At 32.6% G+C, this 8,727-nt stretch overlaps 1 non-coding gene across 1 annotated transcript; it reads left to right on the top strand.

Moving 5' to 3' along the window:
* Window positions 1-8,213: 8,213 nt before the first annotated feature.
* Window positions 8,214-8,352, top strand: LOC118151761 (U4 spliceosomal RNA). The gene has a single exon (XR_004740174.3). It is a non-coding gene; the product is annotated as a U4 spliceosomal RNA (small nuclear RNA).
* The last annotated feature ends 375 nt before the right edge of the window (window positions 8,353-8,727 follow it).

The following is an 8,727-nucleotide window of genomic DNA, read 5'->3' as shown; positions in this document are numbered from 1 at the left end:
AAAAGAAACCGCTCTGAATTGTTCATGTCGTGCACGAGATATTTATTGAGAACTCTTACATGCCAGCCAGTTTAAATCAGGACAGAAATCATCTGTGAAATGTTACTGACATGGAGGTAGAGAAGTTCTCTCCAGTTTTGTTAGACTGTGAACATTCAATCGTTTTAAAAATAACATTGTCCTCGTTCTCTATACCTGGAAATGCATTTTACAAAAATAAAATTTTGAAACAGAGCCAAAGTAGGAATAGCTGAAATACAATTTTTGCTGTATGGTTCTGGGGGTGTCACTCAACTTTGGTTTATGTCTCCCTTCTGCCTTTTTCTTTTGAGGAATCTTTCTTTTCCTCTTACTCTGGAAACATGGTACCAACAACAATCAAAATACTTTTGAATTGTGTATGTCAAAGCCTCCTGTAGTCAATAGGCAGATGTGACTCTGTTGGCCTACATTAGTCGAAAGTTGTCAGTTTGAGGATATGTTGGTGGAACACCTGCTTTCACTTGAATCCCTTAACAGCCAATTTTCTGGCTGAAGGAACTCAGCATGAGTACCCACACTGAACAAGCTTGTGGTGTTTATAGAGAGCAATCCCTATTCATCACTGCCAATAAGGCGTTGCCACTCTGCCCCCAACATCTTTATTATCTCGTACACTCTTATTTTCATCACTGCATTAATACTGATGAGTGTTCCTGAATATGAAGTAATCATCATCATCTATTTCAGAGATGCATCTTGTATGTACACATTGACCATTCAGTCAGTGCTGATCACATTTGAACATCACATTCTGAAAGTGTAGATTCTAATCTGACTGTGTGTTGTAATAATAACAGGCAATACAAATTCTTCCCATTTCCCCCTTTATATTAGCAATACATCTTATTTGTAACATCTTAGCAGAAAAGCAACTCAGAACACACCCAATGTGTAATTATCATGTGTGTATTTACCATAAAGTTATTTTCTACATCTCTTCAATTTCCTACTTCCAAATCTTATTATGCATATGCTTACCATGGTTATTTGACTAAAACCAAAACAGTTAACTATTACAAACGTCTACAACCATACTAATTTGCGTGAACTAATAAAACATTATTTCACTTTGAAATTCGTGATTTAATAATAACATATTTTAATAAATGTTATCAGGTGGTTTATTCAATAAATCAGAGTGTTCATTTATCTTAAGCAAATATAATCTGGTGATTTATTTCTTATCTATACCTATCTACAGATTGGTTGGGTGAGGGCATGAGTTTTTACATTCTAAGAGTAAATATCTCACAAAGTTATGCATTCCTGCATTCAAAAAATATTTCTGAGAACCTTGTCTGATATTACTATTACAGCCCTGCTTTCTTATTTGCTTGGTATCCTTTTTCTATCCTTTCAGGCTTCATGTACATGTCTGTTTTACATAAATCCTTGTACAAAATAAACTTAGATTTTGATTAGTGAATAAATCCAAAAGCATAACATTTAAGCTGATTTACAATACTGACATGACTGGCATGCTTAGTTTTTTTCTCATGAGATCTTAAGTTCTTTTATGTAGTATTAAGTATATCTCTGTATAATGCATTTTCTTTGCTCTATTTTGCTAATTCTGGTATTTGTGTTTCAAGATTTGTTTTCATTCAGATGGTTACCTATATTAATATATTTCATAATATCCTTAGTTATTCTCCTTTTTCAATATTTAGGTTACTGCATTGTATTTTATTAGCATTGTGTAATATTCTTGGCACTCACCCATGACCTTTGCAAACATCAGTGAGGTTATTTTACTTTCACTTTTATGTTTCCTTTCTGTCATATTATTTCTTTCCACTTTTATAGAACTTATAAATTTAAATATTATTAGTTAATTTTGTTCCCACCTTTGAGTCTTATTATTGCAATTAAATATATTGGATGATGACCATTTTCTTCACTGAAGTTTCACAAATCTAGATTTCTCAGAAAGAACTTATGACTACATTCTTGAATGTTTAATTATTCTCCTATTCTTTATAGTTGAATGATTGCTTACCTGAATTTTAAAATTTTGCTTACCTTTTTTCTTTGTGTTTTTTAAAATATTATTTCACTGTTGTCTTATATTGTGTGTGTTGTCAGGAAAGCTAATGTGGACCTGTTTTCACTTTTCTATTTTACTTTGCAAATGCCTTAGTCTCTTTGCCTGGAGGTTTTGTCATTGTTTTTCATGTGAATTTTAGGTCTAATAATTTTATCAGGACATGTCCTACAATTGTCAATCACAGTAAAATTTTCTTAGTTATTGCTAAAACATTCAATTTATATTGAAACTATCAATAGTGGTTTTAAATGTTACTTCAACATGCTTATTTTATATATTCTTCCTTCAGATCTTTACGTAAATAATAGATTATGGTATTCAAAATATTTTACTTATTTTTAATATTTTTAGCATAGTCTTTTGTTTTAATTTACTTCCGTGTGTGTGTGTGTGTGTGTGTGTGTGTGTGTGTGTTTCCTTCACAGTGAGACGTTATTTTCTGGGTATTGTTTAGGTCTGTTTTTCTTTTGGCTTGATTTTGTGAGTTTGTTTAGTGAATGTTCTGAATTATGTTCTCACGTCTTACTTTTTTTTTTAATTTGTGATTTTTAAAATTCCCTGATGCATTTTGTGCTCTTATAGTTGTAATCAACAGTTTAAAGATATGTGGTTTATGTTGAAGTTTTATTTTACAGTTTTTTTTTCCTGCTAGCTTAATATTTTCATCTTGTGTAAACTTTATCTATGTTGTACTGTGATAGTATTTTATATATGGCTTTTTTTTGTGTAACTGTTTTGAACTTTCATTGAATGGCAGTAACAATTGTTCCTTTAATGTTGAAATACGTTTTATCAGCTTACTGAAATTCTTATGCAAGATCAACTCTACTATTAGTAAAAGAAAGTGTGTTTATTTCAATAAATACTTCCATCGAAAACAACTAATATTTTCAGAACTGCTATTTTATTTCCATTTTTTTATTTTTACTGTAGGATTCTAAGGCTGTATTCTTTCTTTTCTTCTATGTAAAGTCAACATGGTATGTCTCTCCTTTCCAAGTTCCTGTCCCACACACTGCTGTCCCAATGATTTCACCTCTGATGCCATGAACAGTTGAGAACCCACTTCAATTACACAGTAGCCAGGGACTGTATTTGCAAAGTCTGGCTTCTGTTCTGATTTTCTTTTAGAAACACTCTTCTCAAAGGGATGATATCCATGCCTGCTACCACTAGAACTCTAACATGCTTTTCTTTTATCCTACCTCACTCTGCTCTGTTATGGGCCCTTGAGCTTGCTCCTGTGGTTTCAGCTGTTTATCATTTCATTTACATGTAAGTGAAATTTGACTAGATTCTCTGTCCTCTTAGGACTTATGTAGAAGTGAATGATGAGTAGTTTTCCTTGCCCTTTTCATAGAACTGTATAGCTTTGAAAGACATAAATTGAGGGTTGACTTATGTCATCACCATCCTAGGAAAACATCTATCCACCATTGTTAGTTGTTTCAATGTGGTCAGAGAGTTTTAACAATTTTATTGAGTTAATTTATATAATTGAAAAATATATTCACCTTAAAAAGCATGAAATGTATATTGTATCAATAGTCATGTTATCCTCTTCTAAATGTCCTGATATATACAAGTGTTTCATGATTATATATAAAACATGTCTGTTTCAGATATTACACAGTATTTTATATTAGCTTCATATTGTGTACTGTTTATTCCTCAACAGGTAAAAGATTACCCACTGTTCTGAATAAACACTGGCTTTCATTTTTATACTCGAAACTTAAATTTCTCTGCTGGAGTCCCTTTTCCTTGCCTTCATTAAGTGTAAACAAAATTGATATTTTCAGTGCCATTTTATATAAATATCTCTTTTCTTTTATAATAAATAGTTTTCATAGGAACAATTATGTTTAGTAATAGCAATCATTCAAAAAAGTAAGTCAAATTTTTACTATACTAATTTATTCAGCTGAATTCTAACAATTTTTCTTTCTCTATGAAAAATAAAGGGTACCGGCTTACCACAGAGATATATAGTGCATTAAGTTTCGGACCACCGCAATAAAGTAGGTATCACAGTAAAGCAAGTCAAATATTTTTTTTGTTTGCTTGGTACATAGAAAGGTTACATTTACACTATAGTTTTCTTAATATGTATATTAACGGTTTACATTATACTGTAGCAATAGCATTATATCTAAAAATCAATGTACATAATTTTAAAATACTTTATTGTTAAAGCATGAGCATCTGAGTCTTCAGCAAGCCATGAAGTTTAGAATGATGTAGTAAAGATCTTCTAACAATGACATACAGTATTATTTGCATTCAAAGAAATAGAAACAAAGGTACAGAAATTAATGAATCAATTTTATGTCACAGTTATGCAACCCATACTCACTAATATTTAAGGCTAGAAAAGGCAATATAAAGGCTCATAAATTTCAGGCAATTGCAAATTTAATGCACCAACAAACATCTGAAAAAAAGCTTATCATCCCTATTATTAGGAAAATACAAGTTAAAGCCACATTGAGGTATCATCTCATGCTAGTTAATGGTGATCATTAAAAAGTCAGGAGACAACAGATGCTGGAAAGAAGGTGGAGAAATAGGAATGGCTTCACACTGTTTGTGGGAGGGAAAATTGATTCAGCCATTGTGGGAGACAGTGTGGTGATTCCTCTAGATTCTAGAACTAGATATACCATTTGATCCAGCAATCCTATTACTATATATACCCAAGGAATTATAAATTGTTCCAATAAAGACACATTCACACATATGGATTGCAGCACTGTTCATTATAGCAAAGACTTGGAACAAACCCAAATGCCAATCATGATAGAGACTGGAAAAAAATGTGGTGTGTGTATATAACAAGGAATACTATGTAGCCATAAAAAATGAGTTAACATCCTTTGCAGGGACATGAATAAAGCTGGAAACCAACATTCTCAGCAAACTAGCACAAGAACAGAAAACAAAACATGTCCTCACTCATAAGTGAGTGTTGAACAATGAGAACATGAGGACACAGGGAGGAGAACATCACACACTGGGGCCTGTCAGGGTGTGGGGACTAGGAGAGGCATAGTATTACAAGAAATACTTTATGTAGATGACGGGGTGATGAATGTAGCCAACCAGCATGGCACGTGTATTCCTAAGTAACTTACATGAGATGCACATGTACCACTGAACTTAAAGTGCAATAAAAAAATAGTGTCCCATAATAAAACTTAAAGGATTACTCTGAGAATGCATTTATACATTTATATGTATGTATATATCAATATATTTACACCATAAAGAAAATTAAAAGCTAGCCAATTAAAAAATTTATTTGCCATGTTTAGAAGTTTGTGGAAAATAAGATTGTCTTTCATTCACTATCAATCAGCATGCCTTTGATTTATTTTCCAACACAAAAAGTGGGAACTGAATTAGGTAAGTACATTTATACATTGAGGGTTTGGAACTACATGTGTAAAGTTATTAACTTTATTAACAATGTTGAGGAAATAATAAGAATGAAAAGATGAGTTGGTTCTAAATAAAAAGAACCCAGTGATATAACTAACTCTGCCTAGCCAGTTAAGTAAATTTAACCAAGTCTCTTATTGTCTTTGAATTCTATTTTCTGAAGTGTTAAATCAGTGTTTCTTTCATTGCAAATGAAAGATTTACTGAGCATCTTTTCTAAGTAAAGTACTTCAATGTGTTATAAAGATAAGTCAAAGATGGTCTCAGTATATTAACGCCTAAGTTGTTTATTTCTTCACGGCATGCTGAGACCTGTTCACTCAAAAGTTTGCTAGTGCCAAACTCTAAATTTTATAAATCTAATGTTTCTTGTGTTTTAATGGCTTCAGAAAGTCTATTTGGGCTGCTACAGCAAAATACCACAAAAAGGTTGGTTTATAAACAACAAATAAGTAGATTTTTAGCCTCTTTGTCCTCACAAAACTGTGCCCAATATCTACTAGCTGTGGAAAGCCATTTCTGCTATTAACAGCCCTCTGATGCAGAGACACTCTATCATGCTACTGGGGAACATTATCGAGGTGTGTATGTCCCCTCTTAAATACCCCTTTCCTCGGGAGTTCACTGGCCCTTCTCTTCTAGGTGTTCCCCAACCTCAGGGTTTGGGGAACATGCAAACCAAAAAATCCTCCAATAAAGTTTGTGTGTGCTGCTGCCACCACACGATCGTGGCTTTTTCTTTGTTCAGCTCTGAAATGACTCAGGACTCCTGCTACTGATAGAGCCTTTATTAATGTCATTAGGGTTGACCAGATTACCATTTTTAATTTTACTATTGAGAGATAGTTGACATAATAAAAGTTGTACATAGTTTGGTGATAAGTGAAACCTGGGAAACCATCACCACAGTGCTAAACTGATAGAAACATAACGGAATTGTGGATTCCAGAGGCTGGTGGTGGGATGAGGGGTGAGTAGCAGGGAGGTTTTGGTCAGAAGGTGCAAAGTTTGAGTTATAGAAGATGAATGAAGCATTATATTTAAGTTATCTTCAAACTAGATACATTTTTTTTTCTTAAAAATAACATTCAGTGAGTGTTGGCTTTCTGATTATCACTGCAATATATACGGTCAGTATATAAAGTTTAGAAATTCCAAAATATAAGCATAAAAATACCTATTACTATATTGTTCAGATTGAGACACAGTGCTAGTCATGAGACATATAAAATAACTGCCGCTTTAAAAATCTCACTTTGACACATCTAGCAAATGCTTTTCCAATTACGTGATGGTATTTCAGTCTGCCCTAAAGAAACAAACATTCATTTTCCAGATCTTTGCCAGTATTGACCACTATAAATGTAAACAAAAAAGGGAGATTTTTAGTTAAAATGGAATATCATTTTATCATACATTTTATTACCATCTAGTAAAACATACTGCAACATTTTGTTACTGAGAATGATCATCAGGGCCTTTCTGGTCATCATTTAATGCCTCCAATTCCGTGATAATACCTAACACTTTCTAGAAACTTGATTAGTTAAAAGTGCTATGGGACATGACTTCAATTAATTACCCAAATTAACCAATATGGTAGAAATCTAAGGTGGCAGCTCAGGCCACAAACACCATTTCACGATACTACTACATGATAAAGAGTTTGACAACAGTCACTTACTTGTTCAAGGAATAGACCTACGTTTTTCTAACTTTGCAGCTACAAAAATCTCACAGCCAGAGATTCAGGTTGTCTCACTATATATAAGTAATAATATGGGGGAGTATGGAATAATACATATAATATATTAAATAGAATATTATTTGTAATATATATGGAATAATTACCATAAAACACCATTTCTAGTAAAATATACATAGAAATTAAAATAAAGTTGATATTTAAGTTCCCTTCTAACAATGACTCCATTAATTTTACAACTGCTAACGTCTTCTCTTCATTGTTAGAATATACACATGCAATTGTTACTGTAGGAATCAGTTAACTTGCCTTTTATATTTCATTTCGTAAGTGCTAAATGGAGTTTCCCAGGCAAACGCTGTCTTTTGCTGTCAATATCTGGCTCCAAGTTACATTTGCAGCACAAAGCATTTGAATTGACTGTTACAGTGTAAGATTTCTTGCAGCCTTATCTTTTATACAGTTACTATCTTGTTGTGGAAAAGCAAAAGCCATACACCACAGTAAGAAGGAAGCCTTCTGTGTCAAATGATTATGTTCTGTTGAAGATTCAAGAATATATATCTACTACTTACATGACATTATAATGCCTTATCTTTCTTATCATGAATAATATTGAACTTAACTATCCCTAATGTAAAAGTAAATGCATTACCATAGAAATATGTGCTTCTTAGGAAATTGTAGAACAGTTTTTCTAGTTTACTCTATATTTAAATACATTACATTTTTAAAAGTAAAATGATATAACACACAAATAGTGGTATAAGCATAAGACAAATTTCCAATAGAAATCTCCTCTCTTCAAGCTTCAATCTATAGATGATACATACAACTAGAAATATGTTGAAAATTCCTAATATAATCAATCAATTTTTCCTTTTAATCAGAATTATTAAACAAAACAATTCAAAATAACATACGTTATACAAATATATTACACATTGGATTTTTAATCTTGTACACATAGTTTATAACATCTTTGCACACTGGCAGTATGATAGCTAGAGGTTTATTTAAGAAGTGATTAATGCTAATTGAAAACTTTTTTCAATACCTCACCATGATGCCTTGTAATATAGTAGACATTGGCAATTTTTTGATATTATCCACAGAGACTAAATAAATGGTTTATAACAACAAATGCCGGTTATTATATAAAGCATAAAGCAATGTTTATATTCCTTGAAACTTGAGCATAATGGATTAGACAAGTAAAATAATGACAAATTCTTTAACTTTTATGCAAAAGCTGAGATTTCTGAGTCTTAATAAAAGTAGAACTTGAACTCCTGGGTTCAAGTGATTCTTCTGCTTCAGCCTCCTGAGTAGCTGGGATTACAGGCACCTACCACTATGGCCAGCTAGTTTTTGTATTTTTAGTAGCGATGGGGTTTCACCATGTTGGCCAGACTGGTCTTGAGCTCCTGACTCAAGTGATCCCCACCTGCCTCAGCCTCCCAAAGTGCTGGGATTACAGACGTGAGGCACC

The sequence above is a fragment of the Callithrix jacchus genome, chromosome 2 (assembly GCF_049354715.1).
Source record: "Callithrix jacchus isolate 240 chromosome 2, calJac240_pri, whole genome shotgun sequence".
Lineage (NCBI taxonomy): Eukaryota > Metazoa > Chordata > Mammalia > Primates > Cebidae > Callithrix > Callithrix jacchus.
This window is presented reverse-complemented; position numbering and strand designations above follow the sequence as displayed.